This window comes from Sceloporus undulatus, chromosome 2 (assembly GCF_019175285.1).
Source record: "Sceloporus undulatus isolate JIND9_A2432 ecotype Alabama chromosome 2, SceUnd_v1.1, whole genome shotgun sequence".
Classification (NCBI taxonomy): Eukaryota; Metazoa; Chordata; class Lepidosauria; order Squamata; family Phrynosomatidae; genus Sceloporus; species Sceloporus undulatus.
This window is the reverse complement of record NC_056523.1, coordinates 47,482,911-47,502,151: the sequence shown is the minus strand read 5'-3', so window position 1 is coordinate 47,502,151 and position 19,241 is coordinate 47,482,911. Positions and strand designations below refer to the sequence as shown.

The following is a 19,241-nucleotide window of genomic DNA, read 5'->3' as shown; positions in this document are numbered from 1 at the left end:
TGCCTTTTGGAGCCATTATTTTGTGATCCTTCAAAGTACCTACCAAGCCATTTGAATGGCAATTTTTTCACACTAAACACAGTACAAGACGTAATGTAAGGTCACTTCCTGGTCATGGCCAGTGAGCCTGGGTGAAGTCGGGGTGAAAATGACCCACCACCCCCTCTACAGTTTCCCATTGCTGTTTTAACATGGAGGAGGGTAGGTGTGAGTGGTTTCCCTGCCACATGCTTCTTTTCTTATTGCCCTTGGAAAGCTTCTATACAAGCTGTTTTACTTGTGTCTCAGAATGGGAATGGGCAGCCAGTGCAGTGTGAGGAACCAGGCATAATATGATCAGAATGTCAGGCCCAATCCAAGACTTTTAGACTACAGAATATACCATTTGATTCCCTTCATAGCTTGGTTCCACTTAGCCAAAACTGATTAGAGGCATTGGAAATCTCAGCCAAAAATGCTTTGGTGCCTCTGACCAAACTACAAACCCCAGGATTCCCTAGGAGCAGGCTGGTGTAGTTGAAGGAAACTTAGTGCTGTAATTCTGTGGCTGTGAAATGGTTCCTGTCCTGTCCCAGTTGTGGTTTCGACTTGTTTTTCAATCCGTCCTGCTTACAGGATTTTACTAGGTCATGGAGTATTATTAGCCATACTTTCTATCTAGGAAGATGTCACTGTATATCAGCTCAAGTTCGTAAAAGGTACTTCAGCCACTTGATAGAGCTGAGACCAAAAAAAAAAAATAATCTCTGATGACAGTGCTGACCTTTAAGCCAAAATCTACTTGACAGCTTTATAAAGGAAAGAAAAGTACTTCAGAGATCTCAGTAACACTCTCCAACTTGAATGCGCTGCTGCCGGATTAAAAAACCATGAGCCAAAGAAGGGAAGGCAGGGAAAAAGAGGCTTGCTCTTGTGCAATGCAGGTCCAAATCCCATTGTTTGCCCACCATCCGTTCGCAAACCAGCCAAACACCCTTGGACAGCATTATTTTTTGTCGCCTCCCGCCTATACATGTGCCGCCCATCACCACCAACACACCACCTGTCTAGTCCGTTCTATTTGATCAGCACACAGTTGCCTGTGCAATGCCCCGCTGCTATCCTTGCCTCGCTGTGCGGTGCTAGTTGGCCAAGCACACAATCATGGCGGACACCCTCACCTCCCTCTTGCCCCTCTTCCCCTCATGCCCTTTCCACCCCATGCCCCCTTGGGCCTGTCTTGTTTGTGGCCTGTTGTCCTTCCCTCCTTTGCCTTCTTGCCCCTCCTGTTCTTCCTTTGCCTTTTATTTAACTGCAGTCCCACACACTGGCTCCGGGCTGTTTCTATGCCTGTGTGATGAGCCACTTTCTGCTTCTGCCTAGTGGCGTATCCCATGCTTCTTTTACTCTGGTTTTTCGCCAGGAGTGCAGTTTCCTTTTGATCCCCAGTTTGGTTTTGCCTCTTGTGTTGTCCCCTAACGCTGGCACCTTCATAGCTGTTTTGCCCACTTTTATTTGGCTCGTTCAGACTACCCTCGTGGTAGACATAGGCTTGCAGGTTTCTGAAGTGTTGGAGGTCAAATATTTTTTGCTGAGCTGTGTCTGCATATCCCACTTGTTGTTTTGGGTGAAAAAAATATTTCTATATTTTATCTACTATGCGCCCTAATTTTAGTTGGGTTCAGTTTTTTTAAAGTGTTGCATGTTACTTGCGTGTTGTTGCTTTACCTATACAACTTTGTGCAGACTAATTTTCCCCTGCTATGTTTTGAAACTTTTGGAAGATTTATGCGCACAAAATAAGTGCTGCATGGCATCTTAGGGGACCTCCATCGATCTCCTAGATGCTCGATGGGATGAGACACGGAGGAAATAGACTCTTTAATTGGACTGAGAATTGGTACAATTTGCTATCCATCTTCTGTTTCGTATTCATCTATATTGCCTTGGAGGCCACATCTTAAAACTGCATTGCTAACCTAGGTATATTGAAAGATGTTGTACTCCTTTAACGCAATATAGAGATTGTGAAGCAAAGCACATCTAAGTATTCTCCTTTGCTGCTGTACCCGAGGAAATTGCTTTTTGAAATGGCCCCAGTGGTTTTAACTAATTGACTGTGGACCTTTTTTTGGTGAAGGATTTAACTTGACTTGAACTAAATACCCAATAAAAATTTCTAAAGCGCTTGTTCCTGCCGCTTGGGACTTACCATTGTGGATTTAATGTGCATGCTGGGGAGAGGTCTGAAGCAAGTGATGCAGTTCTTACATAGGCAATGAGATGTGTTAAGGTGCCTAGGGAGGAAGGTACCATACAAGCTGCTCTGAAGTGCCAGCCACAGCTACTAGCAAAATGTCAGGAATCAGCTCTTCTAGCACATGGCATCAACATCCCAAAAACACCCAAAAAACTGCTCTGAGATCCTTTGTTGTAAATAAAGAAACCAAGATCTTAAAGCCATGGATTTTGTTTTCAAAATTCAGATTGTGTAAGTGCACACACACACAGATGCACCCACACTAGGTTCTTAGCTCTTATTGTCCCCTAGTGCTGCTAGACCTTAATATCAGCATTGCAATGGACACCAAAACTGGCAGAATTCAATGCATTTTTAAAAGGCAGAGCCGCGTTAATCATCCTTCTTCCTGTTCAGTGTCATGGGCCAAGAATTCCCAGCCCTCCAACACCCCTTGTGTGCCATTTTGTACTCCTAAGGCCCTGTCCCTGCCCTGTTTCCCAGTTTGACTTTCTTTCCTCCAATGCTCCTTTTTTCCATCCATTTCTATATCACATGTCAGTCCTACCTAACAGCCTTGCTGCTAAATTCTGCTCTTTCTCCTTTAGTGCTACCTACCATATGATGGTACATTGTCTTAGTCCAGAGAAAATCATGTAATATTTTCTTTTCATAGAATTTTCAAACCTGACCCTCCTCTGTGTATCACTTTAGATATTTAAAGAGGGCAATGATGTCTCCCCTCAGCTCTCTTCACCAGCCTGACCATGCCCAGCTCCCTCAACCTTACTTCATGTTGTGTTCTCCATTCTTTTTCATCCTTTGTCCTTCTATTGCCCCTGCCTCCAACCTGTCCTGTTCTGTTAAAAAATATTTCTTTGGTAATTAAATTTACAGTAATAACATTAAGTAAATCAGTCTATTCAGCATGTTTTCTGAATGACTAGTTCTAACTAGAAAAATTGCTGAAGAGAAGAGACTAGGTTCTTTTGACAACCCCCCCCCAAAAAAAATTTTTTTGTGTTTGAGAGAAACACATAATGCTGAATTTTAAAGGAGCAATTTTTTTGGTGTATGATCCCAATGCAAAGTGGTAGCCCTAGTTACCACTAGGTAGCTAGGTCTTCTAAGCCAACAGTTGGTTTTTCTCTGATCTGAGAAGCAATCTTACCAGGAGATTTGCTTCTCTTTGATCTGTTGTAATTAAATGCATTTCTTTCATATCCCCCCTCGTAACTAAGTAAAACGTAGTTAACAAAGTCTGTGTTGTGTGACCTTATGTCATTTCTGCTTTATGATGACCCTAGGTGAACCAATCATGAGGGGTTCGGGCAGAATTTCTTCAGAGCAGGTTTACTATTGCTTTTTCTGAGCTGAAAGAGCAAAATCCTTTCTTATTTTTTTTTTATTATTTTTTATTAGCCATCACAATCAATGTAATTAAAGTAAAGTACAAACAAAACTACAATAACAACGATAAATTTAAGATAGAATACAGATAACAAGCAAGTGATACAAAATATACAAATGCAAAATATAAAATCATAATTATACAGATTAAATTAAAGGCCCCTGGATTGGGCACCATGTATCTTCATCACCTCCTTGTACTTCTTATAAATGATTTTGATGCCTAGATCTTAATTTACATGTGGCCAAGCCAAATTTTGCACCATGTGGTAAACATATGCATTGGTGCCCACCAGTAGAATAGAAATCTGCTCATGGGGAAGTTGATTGAAAAAAGGAGGAAAATATACTTAAGAAACCTTTGTTAGGGGCCATTAAGAGAGGGCATTGCGAAGATAGTGTGAAGGTCCTCTACTTCTCTTGACTACAAATGCAAGTCTTTGGTGCACAGGAGTATTATTATATCTTCCTTAAGTAGGCAGATGGCATAGCATACACTGAAGCATTGGCTGTAACAATGTTCTAAGTGGGGACGGTCAGTTTAAAAAATATTGTTCCATTCCAAAGCTGTTTTATATAATGGTACCATAAGAATAACAATGTTTGGGAAAGCCTATGTAGGTCCCACCATTGGAGGGCAAGCTGGATTTTTCTTTAACCAGTTGTTTGATTCTGTTGGTAGAATAAATGTAGGACTTCTTACATTAATCTCATAATGATGGAGTAAAGTGGGTTTCCATGGTTGAGTGAAAATTGAGACTCTGATCTTCTAGTGTCGTTATTTCATACTCAGACACCTCTACACCCTGCAGCTTCCTATCAACTGAGTACTGATTTTTAAAAAATTAATTATGCAGACATACTCATGATTAATCTTAGGCAAAAACAAAGAATCACAGATTCCATTTTATCCCACACGCTTTTTACAACCCACCGAGGACCCTTAGTGCACTGGGATTTGGTTCCAGGACCCTCGTGGTTACCAAAAATCCATGGTGGCCAAGTCTCATTAAATAGACTGACATAGTGAACATAGGTGCCCCCTATTAAAATAGTAAAACTCAAGGTTCCCATTTTGGAATGTATATATTTTTTGAATATTTTCAAGCTGCGGAGGTTGAATCATGGATGAAATATTGGTGGATATGGAGGGGCTACTGTAATTGATCTGGAGCTAGGTGGCTATCAGTATACCGATGACACTTAAGCTATTTCTCTTCTCTTCCAAATTGGTGAAACTGTGAAGTGCTGAAATAAGGGTCTGGACTTAATAAGGAGCTAGAGGAAGGACACAAAACTGAAGTTGGATGTTGATAATTGAGGCCTTCCTGGATAGATCTTGTATCTGGGAAAGTGTACAGCTTCTAGGTAGAGTTGCACTCCTCTGATAGATGTGGGTTTGAGATTATCCTTGATCCAGGCTTTGGGTCCATGTGCCATGATTCAGTGCCAGTTACCAACTTTGGTTTGGTTTATCCGCTGCAGACATTGGAGTTTGTGCTCTGGTGATTTCTTGTTGGATTACTGTAATGGATTATACAGAAGTTTTGCCGTGGAAATTCAACATATGCGAGTTGTGAACAGATGCATAGATACTGGGGAGTTGCCCTGATTGCTGTTTGCTTCCATGTCCAATTCAGATTCTGACTTATTTGCAAAAACCTTAAACCAGGGATTAGGGAAAGTGCATTTATGATGACACAGCTTTACAACCCCCCAACTTCCAGGAAAGACAAGAAATAATTACTGAAGTTGACAGCAAATCTATCATATGAGATGGTTGGTGTGATGATAGAAAATTTGGTGCTGAACTGCTACGTAGCAAACTTGCCAAGTAGAAATAGCGTCAGGATTGTGCATACACACACACACTGTGCAAGAAGAATATTCATTACTATTTCACCACCACAGTCTATTGCCAGAGATAACAAAGTTATAGTGATCACTATCTGGAATTAGATATGTGGAGATTCAAGCACCATCAGTGGCTACTAGCAATGATGGTTATACATCACCCACTATGATCAGAGGCAATGTGCCTCTGTCTATCAGCTGCTGGGAAGCATGAGACAGAGCATCCAGTTATGCTCATAGCTGGATAGTCTTTCTGTAGGTAATGGTTTATGCATGTGACTGGAGACTGAACTCGATGGGCTTCTCTCTGGTCCATAATCATTCTTCTCAGGCTCCTATGTTGAAATCCAAATAAAATAATCAAATAAAAATCAACTATTAAATTGACTCCAAGTATAAAATAATAGTTGGTAATAGATAAAAAGAAACAGCTCCACCGTCAAAAAATGAAAACAAAAACGAACCTTACCAAAAAAAAAAAAAAAAAAAACAGATACAAAAACAAAAACCAGGTGCCTATCAACTATATTGTCACAAGCCAGAACGTGGCATTTCTATTATCTGAAATATCCTCTTTTTTTACTAGTAGGTGTGATGATGAAATCTAGCTGATTTGGGACCTAGTGATAGGTCTGTTGGACCAAGAGAATGGAAATAAATTCTGAACAGGAAGCCCCTGGAAAGTCCCTCACTGAGGCAGAGGGGTTGCATACGTAAGCCAATTATTATATGGAGGTTGGAGCTTGGATAGATCTTTCTAAGCTGCCATTGCATTTGGCTTTCATAGCCTCTGGAGGATGTACTTACTTTAACTGATCTGTTCTTGCTTAACCTTTTCTTTTTTTCCTACTTTGCTGGCTTACTTGCTTATCAGAGGAGAGAGGAATGCTCGAACAGAAAATCAGGTATTTACTAGGGGGCCCCCTATCCAGAAAACAAAAATGTGTATATAGTAGACGCATCTGAACTAAAACTGAGGAGATGCACTTGTAATCTTGTGGCAAACATATCTCAAACTTTCTCCTTAGATCTGTTCCCATGGTGCTAGTTAGCAATGAATAAGTAGTCCAAACCTGTGCAAGTCTCTCTCAGACCAGCATTTCAGATGTTTTTTGTGGCGACTGATACATTTTCTAATGGTATAATCAAGCAGCGTGAAAACATTTTGAACATGTCAGTCCTCCAGACAGGTTGGATACAGTTCCCACCATCCCCAACCAGCATGGCCATTGGAAGGCTGGATGGGAATTTCAGTCCAAACTCATCTGGAGGTGCACCAGCTTGGACAAAGCTGTATTGCTAACTTTCACCAAGACCTGGTCTGGCTCCTGCCTACACTTCTGTAAGTTTTAGTTATGATCACACTGCATCATTTCCATTTACGCTTCAGGTAAGTCAGGTTGATGCCAGGATCCAGCTTCCACATATCTCATGTCAAATGACTTATATCAAAACTGACAGTATGCATGATATATGAAGCACTGTTTGCAGAGGGAACCCCTTGTGATAGTTGTTTCTTAATTTCTTGCTATCCTGTGACTAAAACTAACAGAGTTAGTTCTTCATTCTGGGTTTCTTGCACGGGGGGGGGATCTTTGCTTGACTATGTTTCTTAAAACTTTGACTTCTCATCAGTTGGTATGCTCATTTTAAAAAAAAATGTTGATAATGATTAAAGGATTACGGCAAGCTATTCCACTTGTGTTGAAAGCTGTATTCGGTTACATCAATTTATATGTAAGTTCATGTCATCCTCTTCTGTAAACTGTGAGATTAGCTGGATACAAGTCTTAATTAAGCTGTTTATAATTATGTTGATTTGTATCGAAACCAGAATGTTTTCTGAGTGTAATATCTTGGGCTGTATGAGTACTAATGGGTCAATTGTGTAAAAATTTTTGCTTGTGGGAGATCTTGCGTGCAGCCCTTTCCACCTACTGCCGCATGTCATCAACCATGTTGGTGCTGAAGGACCCGCATTTATTCTCAGGACCGTTCCGATGGTTTGGCCTCTGAGCTTTTCAGCTTCTTGGACCAGTTCCTAGGGTGGGAGAAGCCTTAGTGAAAAAGATGTAACTTCTGAAAAACTACCTTGCCTACCCTAGTACTGAAGTGTTTAAACATGGAGGTTCAATCTTTAATATACATTTCCTTGTTGGCATTATTCCTTTGCAAGAGATATTTGGAAAGAGAGATAAACTGATTATCACTTGTATAGCTGATCTTTTCTTTCCCTGCAAAAGTTTGGATCAACAGAGGAAGGGATATCTACCAAGGGCTCAGGACGCCCATCCCCGCCCTGCGCCATTTATCTTGAGCTCAGGAAAGGTACTTTTGGAGAACTGCCACTGGAAGGAAATCCCCTGCCCAACCTGGGCAAAGTAACTTTCTCAGCTGTGATTATTCCTCTATACAAAGTATAATTGGATATACTTGTACATGCCATGTATAATTACTCTGAATTGAGTATGTGTGAAACTTTGGTATTTTGACAAGTTATCTTTTCTTTCCTTGTTATATATATTTCCTAATTCTGAAGCATTGAAAACACGAAAACAAAAATTACTGAAACTTGTGGGCTGATTCAAGCCCCACTAGCATGCCCTACAATAGGTCTTCATTTTTTACTATTTGTTTTTTTAGGTCTACAACAACAGGGTATTTTAGAGTTCCTGTGATCTCAGTTGAAGTCAATGATATCAAAGAACTTCATTTAGAGAGGTTTGTGGTATCCTGTGATTTGTAAGTTTACTTGATACTGTTTTCCTTTCAGTTTGTCTAATGTGCAACTCTAGTATTTGTTTTTGTCTGAATTTGTTTTGACCAATCTCTTGAGTTGTTTCAGTTTTAAAAGGTGGAATGGGATACAGTACTTTTAATTTTCCATGCCAGAATAATATAATAATATATAATAATAATACTAATAATAATTTTGTTTTATTTATATACCGCTATTCAAAGATCATAGCAGTGGAACAGCAAGTAGCTAATTAACAAGTAAGCTAATTTGCCCCCAACAGTCTGGGTACTCATTTTGCGACCTCGAAGGATGCAAGCCTGAGTCGGCTTGGCCCTTTTGCTGGTCTTGAACTCGCCACCTTGTGGTTTTGGTGAATGGCTGCAGTACAGGCATTAAACCACTGTGCCACCAATGTACTCATTTCTAGGTCTTTCAGAGTAATTTGAAAGCCTATGAGAAGGTTGAACTTGAATCAGGGTTCAAGGATTTTTCCCGGGTAACTATCAAAACTTGTTTTTATTGATCCAGGTTTGATAGACAAACATGGGTGATAACCATGAAGAGAAATGCCATTACAATGTGCCAATGAAGTTTTCTCTCTCTGTTCTTTATAAAATTCTTATATGACACCATTCCAGTCTGCTTGTATTAGGAACAGGGAGGCCTTAGGCTCTCCAGATATTGTTGGATTCCAGCTCGAAACAGTACAGTCCAGTATGGCTAATGTCATGGTTGATGGGAAACTATGTCTAACAACATGGAAGGGCACTTTTTCTCCTCTGGGTTTCATTAAGACAAATGAGTTTAATAAAGGGGGAAATTGAATGTGTTCACCTCTACAACTAAAGCAGATAAACCTAAGGGGTTAACAGACCACCCCTTTGCCGCCTTCCAGGGGGCTTGGGGAGCATGGTGTTTACATGCTCCACATTCTCAAGCTGCCTGGAAGCCACCCAGCCATTCACACTCTGCATGTTGCCTGAGTGTCATGAAGTTGGCTTCTGGTTCATGGTACAGGCGGAAAAGCTGGCTTAGTTGCTGCCTGAAAAGAGGAATGGCAATTACTGTCATTTTTTGGCATACGGTTACCAGCAGCCCAATTCAGCCTCTTAAGGGGTGCTTCAAGCCGCCCCTTTTGCCAGTCTATTTAGTCCTAACTTTACAGATTCCGTTACCGATTAAACCTAACCCACTTACTGTTTCCCAGACCCATTGCTCAGATGGACGCTGATGCACATTTGTGCCGTTATGCTCTGCCGTAGGTTTACTCACCCACTGAGTGGGACAGAAGCTACAACTTAGTAAGGCATAGAACCATGAAAATCAACAGTTTGAGTTAGTTATGACTAGACTGTCCAATTTACTTTTTGATGGGACAATCAAATAAGCCATGACTAAGTCTAAATCTGATACCGTGCTCCCTCGGGTTACGAAATTAATTCGTTCCGCCGCGCCGTTTCGTAACCGATGCATTTCGCAAGCCGAAAAGGGCTTTCCTGTTAGCGCTGGAAGCCGCGCGTTTTGAATTTGCACGCCGAAAAAAATTTCGTAACCCGAAAAAACCCTTCGTATCCTGGAACGTTTTTTTCCAATCTAACTTTTTTCGTATCCCGGGGTTACCACTGTATGTTGTATTATATTTATATGCAATAGCAATGGCAAGTACATTTCTATACTCCTTATCAGTGCACTCAAGCCCTCCCTAAGTGGTTTACATGTGTAAGCTAATTGCCCCAACAAGCTGGGTACTTATTTTTGTGACTCTCGTAGGATGCAGGCTGTCACACATGAGCCCCTGGCTAGTATTGAACTTACAGCCTTGTGGTTTGTGCTGTGAGTTGCTGCATTACAGGCATTTAACCACTTCGCCTCACAATGTTAGCTATTGTCTGCCAATTACATGTTCCTTTGTTAAGTGGTGTTGCATACATACTGATCTCCACCGAGGGTGGCTGAAAAAACCTTCAGGTGTAACACACATTGGGCTATAAAAGAGATAACCATTCTCACTATCTTTTCAGAGTCTTTTTTGCTACTATGGTGTACAAATATTTTCCTTTGAAAGCTATAATGTTACTTTTATTAAGTAAATAGTTCACACTACGTAGTTGACAATATAGTGTCAATTTTAAGTTGCCTTCCAACTCCAAGCGATCTTGGATGAACACGTTTTCTTGACCCATTTCAAACTGGCTTCTGGGTGGGCTATGGAGTTGAGGACTACCATGGTCCCCTAGTCGATGATCTCTGTCTGGGCATGGACAGGGGAAGCGTGTCCCTCTTAGTGCTTTTGTACATCTCAGCGGCTTTCGATACCATCGACCATGGTATCCTTCTGGAACGCCGAGGGAGTTAGGTATCGGGGCACTGCGCTCCAGTGGTTCCATTCCTACCTCTCGGTAGATTCCAGATGGTCAGCTGGGGGATGTCTGCTCCAATAAGAGGGAGCTTACATCTGTGTCTCTCAAGGAGCTATTTTGTCCCCCATGCTATTTAACATTTACATGAAACCGCTGGGAGAGATCATCCGGAGACACGGGGCGCAGTGTTATCCGTACGCTGATGACACCCCAGATTTGCTTCTCTGTGTACCTGACTGTGCAGTGACTAGGGATGGCATCTCTCCTCTAAATGCCTGTTTGGAGTTGGTAATGGGCTGGTGAGGGAAAACAACTCAGCCTGATCCAGAGAAAATGGAAGTACTAGTGATAGGTTCCCCAGGCCCGGGTAGTGAAATTTGTCCACTTGTCCTGAATGGGGTACATCCCCTGAAGGACTCAGTTCGCAGCTTGGGAGTGCTTCTAGACTCATCGCTCCAACTGACATCTCGGTGGATGCAACATCAGAGGGGCTTGTTATCAGCTTCGCTGATATGCCAGCTGCGACCCTGCCTGCACCGGGGGGACCTTGAAGCTGTAGTACACGCTCTGGTAACCTCTCGATTGGTTCTGTATGCGCTCTACATGGGGCAACCCTTGTACCAATCCCAGAAGCTTCAATTAGTGCAGAACATGGCTGCAAGATTGGTTGCTGGATGTTCCAGGGCAACCATATCACACCTATCTTGAGTCTCCATTGGCTGCCTGTTCGCTTCCGGGCCCAATCACAAGGTGTTGGTATTACCTTAAAGCCCTAAATGGTTTGGGCCAGGGTACTTGGAGGACCGCCTCTCCCCATATAATCCACCCTGCACACTCAGTCAGCCGGAAGAATCTGCTGAAGGTCCCAACTGCGCAATATGCGGCGACCTCGCAAGGGCCTTTTCCATCTCGGCCTCAAAAAGTGGAACAACCTTCCCAACGAGCTCCATTCCCCACTCCCTGGACCTTTTTCTTTCTCCAAGCTTTCCCCCCATGAAATGTGATATTTGCCTCCTCCCCCTATTGTGTAACGATTTTCGCAATGTTTTTGGATCAATTCAACCAAGATGGCTGTGTAATAGCTTTTAATGTGATTTTTTTTCATTGTTTTTATCGATATGTATGTATTTTTATGTTGAAAACTTTAATCTGTATGCCGCTTTGATCATCCCGGAAAAGTGGGATAAAAATAAAATCTATTATTATTATTATTTATTATTCTTATTATTAAAGTAACTTTACTCATTGAAAGAAATTAAATAGTTTTAGTTCCTATTTTAAAAACCCAAATGTACAAACATTGACATGAAGTATCAAACACATCTAACCTCATATTTCATCAATGCCCACAACTGAGCATAAGATTTGTCTGAACCAGTATTTGAAGTGGTGATGCTATTCCTCTTCTACCATTTAGTAAGGTCATACCCGTAATATAAAATTAACTAAAAGTTTAGTTTGCACGGCAAAAGAAGTGATCCCTTTTCAGTTACGATTGCAATGTAGTTAGTTACCATTGTTACGCCGTTAGGAAATATTTTCTATTTCTTTAATTCTTTAATTATATCCCACCATTTCCCCTCTACCGCATCCAGGGCAGCTAAGAAAGATTTTTTTTAAAGGTATAGTTTTAAAATTATCGGAGACAACAAACAATTACATGATAGTTCAGTTAAACACACCAGATTAAATAATGTAATACACAGTTGAAACATATGAAAAAATGAAAAGCAGTAAAAAAGTAAAAACACCATTCCATTAAAAATATGTTTTTGATTGATTGATTGAAATTTATTTCTATACCGCCGTTCCCACGATCACGGCGGTTTACAGGCAATACAAATACAATACAAGTTAAAAAACAAACTTCACAATAAAACACCCCAATTAAAACCAGCATAACTATACATCATTAAAATCCACATAGAATCAATCAAAAATTTCTAAACAATCTAAAAATCCATACGATACACACACAGTCATAGGGGAATACATCAGGACATGTGAGGGAAAACTTGACGATAACTGAGTCTTCAGGTTCTTCTTGAACGACTTCAGGGAGGGGGCTAAGCGGAGCTCCTCAGGGAGAGCGTTCCAAGATTGCGGGGCTGCCACAGAGAATGCCCTTGCGCTGTTGATACATATTTAGTCTGGAATGTCAAAAGATTTTTTCCCCCTGACCTGAGTGTGCGGGGCGGATTGTATGGGGAGACGCGGTCCTCCAGTACTCTGGGCCCAAGCATTTAGGGCTTTATAGGTCATAACCAACACCTTGTATTGGGCCCAGAAGCGAATTGCAGCCAGTGAAGATCTTTCAGTATCGGTGTTTTGTGGCTGCCCTGGAGCTACCCAGTGACCATCCTAGCGCCATATTTTGAACCAACTGCACTTCCGGTTTGGTACAAGGGTTGCCCCATGTGAGCGCATTGCAGAAATCAAGTCGAGAGATACCAGTGCATGCACCACTGTTTCAAGGTCCCCCCGGTCGAGGTAGGGACGCAGCTGGCGTATCAGCCAAAGCTGATAATAGGTGCTCCTAAATGTCGCATCCACCTGAGGAGTCAGGTGAAGCGACGAGTCAAGGAGCACCCCCAAACTGCGAACTGAGTCCTTTACGGGGAGCGTGACCCTTCAGGACAGGTGGACAGACCTCCTTCCCAGGACCAGGAGAACCTATCACAAGCACTTCGTTTACTCTGGATTCAGGCTGAGTTTGTTTCCCTCATCCAGCCCCATTACCGACTCCAACAGGGATTTAGAGGAGAGATGCCATCCCTAGTCACTGCATCAGTCAGGTCACAGAGAAGCAAATTGGGTGTCATCAGCGTACTGATAACACTGCGCCCCGTGTCTCCGGATGATCTCTCCCACGGTTTCATGTAAATGTTTAATAGCATGGGGGACAAAATGCTCCTGAGAGACACCAGATGTAAGCTCCCTCTTATTGGAGCGACATCCCCCAGCTGCACCATCTGGAATCTACCCGAGAGGTAGGAATGGAACCACTGAGCGCCAGTGCCCCCGATACCCAACTCTCCCAGGCGATCAGAAGGATACCATGGTCGATGGTATCGAAAGCCGCGGAGATGTCCAAGAGCACCAACAGGGACACGCTCCCCTGTTCATGCCCGACGGAGATCATTGACTAAGGCGACCATGGCAGTCTCCACCCATAGCCTGCCCGGAGCCGGTTTGAGGGTCCAGATAATCCGTATCCTCAAGACCCTCTGCAGCTGGGAGGCAACCGCCCTCTCGATCCCTAAAAATGGCAGCAGTGACACAGGCCGATATTGTTTCGATTAGGGGGTCAAGGGAGGGCTTCTTTATAAATGTTTACAATGGCCGTTTTTAAGTTCCATGGAAAATTATGAGGCAAAGCCTGCTTGAGGTTTTTGCCTGCCTAACTACAACCAGTTTAGTAAGTAGAATCACAGAATCAGATTAGAGTTGGAAGAGACCTCAAGGGCCATCCGGTCCAAACCTCTGTTATGGGAAATCCAAATCAAAACAACCCCAACAGATGGCCATCCAGCCTCTGTTTAAAGATCTTCAAAGAAGGAGAATCCATCCACTCCAGGAGTGTGTTCCACTGTCAAACAGCTCTTACTGTTCGGGGGCAGGTTACAGACCGCCCATTTGGGGCGGCTGTACCGCCCCTTTCCCGGTGTTCAGGGCCTCACATGGTCGAACGGCCGCCGCTGAGGCCCGATCCGCCGCTTTTCAATGCTGCTTTCCCCGCAGCCTGAAAAGGGGTCGTCCCTGGCTTCAAGCCCCAAGGACACCCCGCGCGGCGGGGAGGAGAGAAGGGCCGTTTGGCCCCTTTCTCCTTTGGTCCGCTGGGCTCAGCCGTGTGAGCTGCGCCCAGCGGGGACCAAACCAGGAAGGAGCTCCGAAACGGAGCTCCTTCCTGCTCCGGGTTAAGGGCGCACTAGGCGCCCTGGCGTGGAGCGAGGACATCACTTCCGCGCCGCCCCATATAGAGGAGGCGCGGTCGCGACGTCCTCATGGCGGCGCCCGTGTGGAATGGCCGTCGCCATTTTGTGCGTGCGGAGCGCACACTAGGGTTAGGGTGGTGCGGAAGCACCACCCCTTTCTAACCCTAGTGCACGCTCTGCACGCACAAAACGGCCCATTTGTAACGGGCCAGGAGGTTCTTCCTAGTATTGAGGTGGAATCTCTTTTCCTGTAGCTTGCATCCATTGTTTCGTGTCCTAGTCTCAAGCTTTCTCCATCCCCAATATGACAATCCTTCAAATACTCAAACAGAGCTATCATATCACCTCTCAACTGGCTCTTCTCCAGGCTAAACATACCCAGCTCTCTAAGTCTCTCTTCACAGGGCATGTTTTCCAGAACTTGGGTTATTTTGGTCACCTCCTCTGGTCAAACTTCAGCTTGTCGACATCTTGTCAACTAGTTATGTCTAGACTTTGGTCTTACCTAAAATGGAAGCAGAATCTAATGTTAGAAATAAATATTTTCACTATGCAGGTGAAGATCCTCTTGCTGATGATCAAAATGAACGTGATATCAATTCTGTTGCTGGGGTCTTAAAGCTGTATTTCCGGGGATTGGAAAACCCACTCTTTCCTAAGGAAAGGTTTCAAGACTTGATCTCTACTATAAGTAAGTACAGTAAATGTCTTATAATAAAACCAGCTTCTTAGATTCTGCATATTGTGATCTTTTGTTTTTCAAGGTCTTAGGATGTAAAGTTTAGGAAGTGCTTGCTTATTTAAGTCTTAGCTGACAATTACTGGACAGTTTGCATCTTATCCAGTGTGACCTGAGGTTACTTCAGACCACAATGACTTTCCTCATACCACTCCCCTTTTCAGGGCATTGAAGTTCCATTTTTACTCTTAAAATTGTAAAATTTCTCATGTATTCAGATGCTAGTCTGTATCATTTCAGATTACTATTTCAGGGCTGGACAACAGTGTTTCCTCAATGGTTTTTATTCTTTTCTTCTTCACTGTTTTTTTGGGTTTTTTTTTGTTTTTTTTTTAGCCTACTTGAGATAGTTCAGTTCATCTGAAGCCTGTGGGTATTCTAGTCATTTATGTTTAAAGAGCCATTGATTTCAACACAGTCCATTTCCAAGTAAGTTGCCATACGATATCATACTTCACTGTTATAATGCTATTATTCCACATTAACTGCTATGACTGCCTCCTGTGGAATCTTGGGATTTGCTGTTTAGGAAGGGGCCTTTACAATTCAATATAATTGACTCACCCAAGATAACCCATGGTTTTCCATGGATGAGCAGGGAGTCAAACCCTGATCTCAGAATCATAGCCCAGTGCTCAAACCACTACACCGCACTGGCTCTCTCTATATGATACATATAATCAATTCATTGGGTAGAGGTTTTTGCCCTTGCCCTCAAGTACCATCAAATACTTAGTAGTTCACACATTATTCTCTAGCTGCATATGATGATGATGATGATGATGATGATGATAATAATAATAATAATAGAGATTTATTTCTAGCCCACCCAATCACAAAGAATCCGGGTGGGTTACAACAATAAAATACATCAAGTTACAATAGAGTTGGGGGGGGGGAAGCAAACCCTAGACCTACCCCCTCCCCCGCATTCCCAGTACTAAAACAGAATTAAACAGTAATAGTATAAAAACATTAAGGACATTAAACAGAAAAAATAGGCAGAAAGATAGGCAGGGAAGAATAGACAGATGAGGGGACAGATATCTCTATATCAGGGGAGGGTAACTAAATTGGAAAGGCCTGCCGGAAGAGATCCGTCTTAAGTGCTTTCTTAAAAGCTGTCAGAGTGGGAATGTGACGGATCTCCTCCGGCAGGTCGTTCCATAGTTTTGGAGCAGTAGTAGAAAAGGCCCTCTGGGAGACTGATGTTAGCCTAGATTTTTTTGGCTGTAGTAGATTTCTTCCAGAGGACCTTAGTATCCATCTAGCTGCTCTGAACAATCTTCCAGAACAGTAATGTATTTTAGTCAAGCCACTAAAGAAATGGTTGCCAAATAATGTATGACTGCCTTGGACTACTGAACAGAAACATGCTATTGTGTGCCTTCAAGTAACTTTCAAATTATGGTGACTCTAAGGCACAGGGTTTTCTTGACAGATTTGTTCAGAGAGGATTTGCCTTTGCCTTCCTCTGAGGCTAAGAGAATATGACTTTTTCAAGGTCATGCTTGCATTAGTGGGTTTCTGTGGCTGAATGGGACTTGAACCAGCAGAGCTCCCTCTCCAGTTTATCTGCCATGGTCCAGGCCTCAGAGGGAGAGAAAAACTGCTGGACCTAATACCTTCCCCACCACCATTCCCTTATCCCTTTGTGTCATGTCTTTTTAGATTGTAAGCCTGAGGGCAGGGAACCATCTAATTAAAAATACAGTGTGCCCTTGCTTTCTGTGGGGGATCTGTTCTGGATTCCCCTGCGTAAAGCAAATTCTGCGCATGCCCGAGCCCATTTAAATTAATCCTTATGGGACGTGCCGCCCCTTCCTCCCTGTGTGGCTTTAAGTGTAAGCCACGTAAAGCGCGCTCGTGTATGATGTGGGCGCACTGTAATAATAATTGTAAGCCATTCTGAGAGCCTTTAGGACTGAGGGGTGAGGTATAAATACTGTAAATAAATAAATAGTCCAACACTGAAACCACTACACTACACTGGCTCTCATACAGGGGGTTAGACTGGATGGCCCTTGTGGTCTCTTCCAACTCTATGATTCTATGATAAAGGAACATACCACTAGAAATCATGGTTATGTTACAAACGCCTGTGTGTACATGTGCAAGCATGTGCATATTTTTCAGTATAACAAATTTAGGTTGTGTGTCCACATGTTGGAACTACATCCCCAAAATCCCCAACCAACATGACAGTTTATTAAGGATAGTGGAAATTATGGTTCAAAGCATTTGGAAAGCACCATGCTACATATCCTTGCTCTATTTGAGCTCTGATTTAAACAGAAGAGTAAATTGTCTGAGAGCTCCTCAGCCCAAATGCTGTCCTCCTCTTATCTAAAATTATGTGCAAGGACAAAAAATCAAGAAAAGTAGGAGCCAAAGAATGGCCTTTATCACTTCATGTGCCAAGAAAGAGAGAAAGGCTAACGGTGCAGAGCAGCCTTTTTCTCTTTAGATCTTGAACTGTAGCACAAGAGAAAGCTGATTTGATTTCCTTTGGCTCATGCTAATTTATGTTGAATGGCTTTTGGCAGTATGTAGTGTTGTTCATGTCGCAGGGCATTTGCATACTTCAGAAGTCTGCAGTGCCATATGATCCACTGCTAGCTGCATGGTTGGTTAGGAAGGCAGTGTCTCTGTCTTCCACTCTCATAACCAGCAGAAGGCTAGCTGTTAGCATTGGTTGGAGTGAAGATTATGGAATTAACATAAAATCTTTTCTTGTGTGGGAGACAGAACAATGTGAATAACCGTGAATCAAAAATGTTACACTAGGGTCATAATCAGATGGTAGGTGGGTCAGTTATAACTGCACCCCTGTGTCTAAAGTGCTTATAAAGGCTGAGTCTCCCTTAGCTGAACTGCTTGGGATTAGAAGTGTTTTGGATTTTAGAAAGTTTGCATGTACATAAAGAGAGATCTTGGAAATGGGACTCAAGTCTAAACATGAAATTAATTTGTGTTTTCCATATACCTTTTACACACAGACTGACGGCAATTTGATACACAATATTATAATAATTTTATGCATGAAACAACGTTTGTGTACACACTCAGCCATCAGAAAACATAGCTGCCAGTATCTCAGTGACACATGCGGACAATTTTGAATTTTGGAAAATGTTGGATTCTGTAATTCCAGATAAGAGAGCATCAACATATATTTCTAATAAATATTTCTCATTTATTGACCTCTACTTTGAAGAACATTATGGCCCCCAAGCAGCATGGATCTATCCATCTATCTATCTATTTTAAAAATAATATAAAAGTTATAAAAGGAATATAAAATTATTCTTTATTTTGTTTAAATACCTGTTAATGCACAACTCACCCCCACCCTGTGTTAATATTGTAAGGCTGCCAGAGGGAAATGTAGCTGAACTAATCTATAAGATTACTCTCAGGCAAGATGCACTTATCCAGAAAGGAAAACCTAATTTCCTTGGTTTGTTTATACTCTTTACAGAAGAAGGGAGTTTGTCACAAAGTGCCTGTTAAACTATGGAGTTTTGTAGTTTTTTCTGGGTTTTTCAGGCTATGGAGTTTTGCTTCCACAGGATTCTGCACCTGTGGGGATACCAGTCTCTGGGGGGAAACAGTGGGAGAAAGTTATTGCCATTATGTCCTTCTTGCAAACGTCCCAAGAATAATCTGGCTGGCTATAATTGAAAACAGTGTGCTGGAGCAGATATGCATTTTGTATGATTTTGTGAGGCTGTTATGTTCCATTAGGGTTGCCATAAGTCAGGACCTCCAAACCAGGACAAATGTAGGGCCACATTTTCAAATGTAGGACACATTTTTTAAAAATGGAGGATGCATGAAAAAATTGATAATTTTTTTAAAATGTTAATATAAATGCATGTTTCTTAGGCATGCTCAAAATGGAGGACATTTTGGCATTATTCCTAGACAGAAGGCTGAAATGTACTTCTCTTTCTGGCCAAACCCCCCCCCCCCCAATTCTACA

General features: G+C 42.3%; 1 protein-coding gene across 1 annotated transcript in view; it reads left to right on the top strand.

Annotated features, from left to right (window-relative positions):
* Positions 1 to 19,241, top strand: part of SRGAP3 (SLIT-ROBO Rho GTPase activating protein 3) — a 291,016-nt gene that overhangs the window by 250,620 nt on the left and 21,155 nt on the right.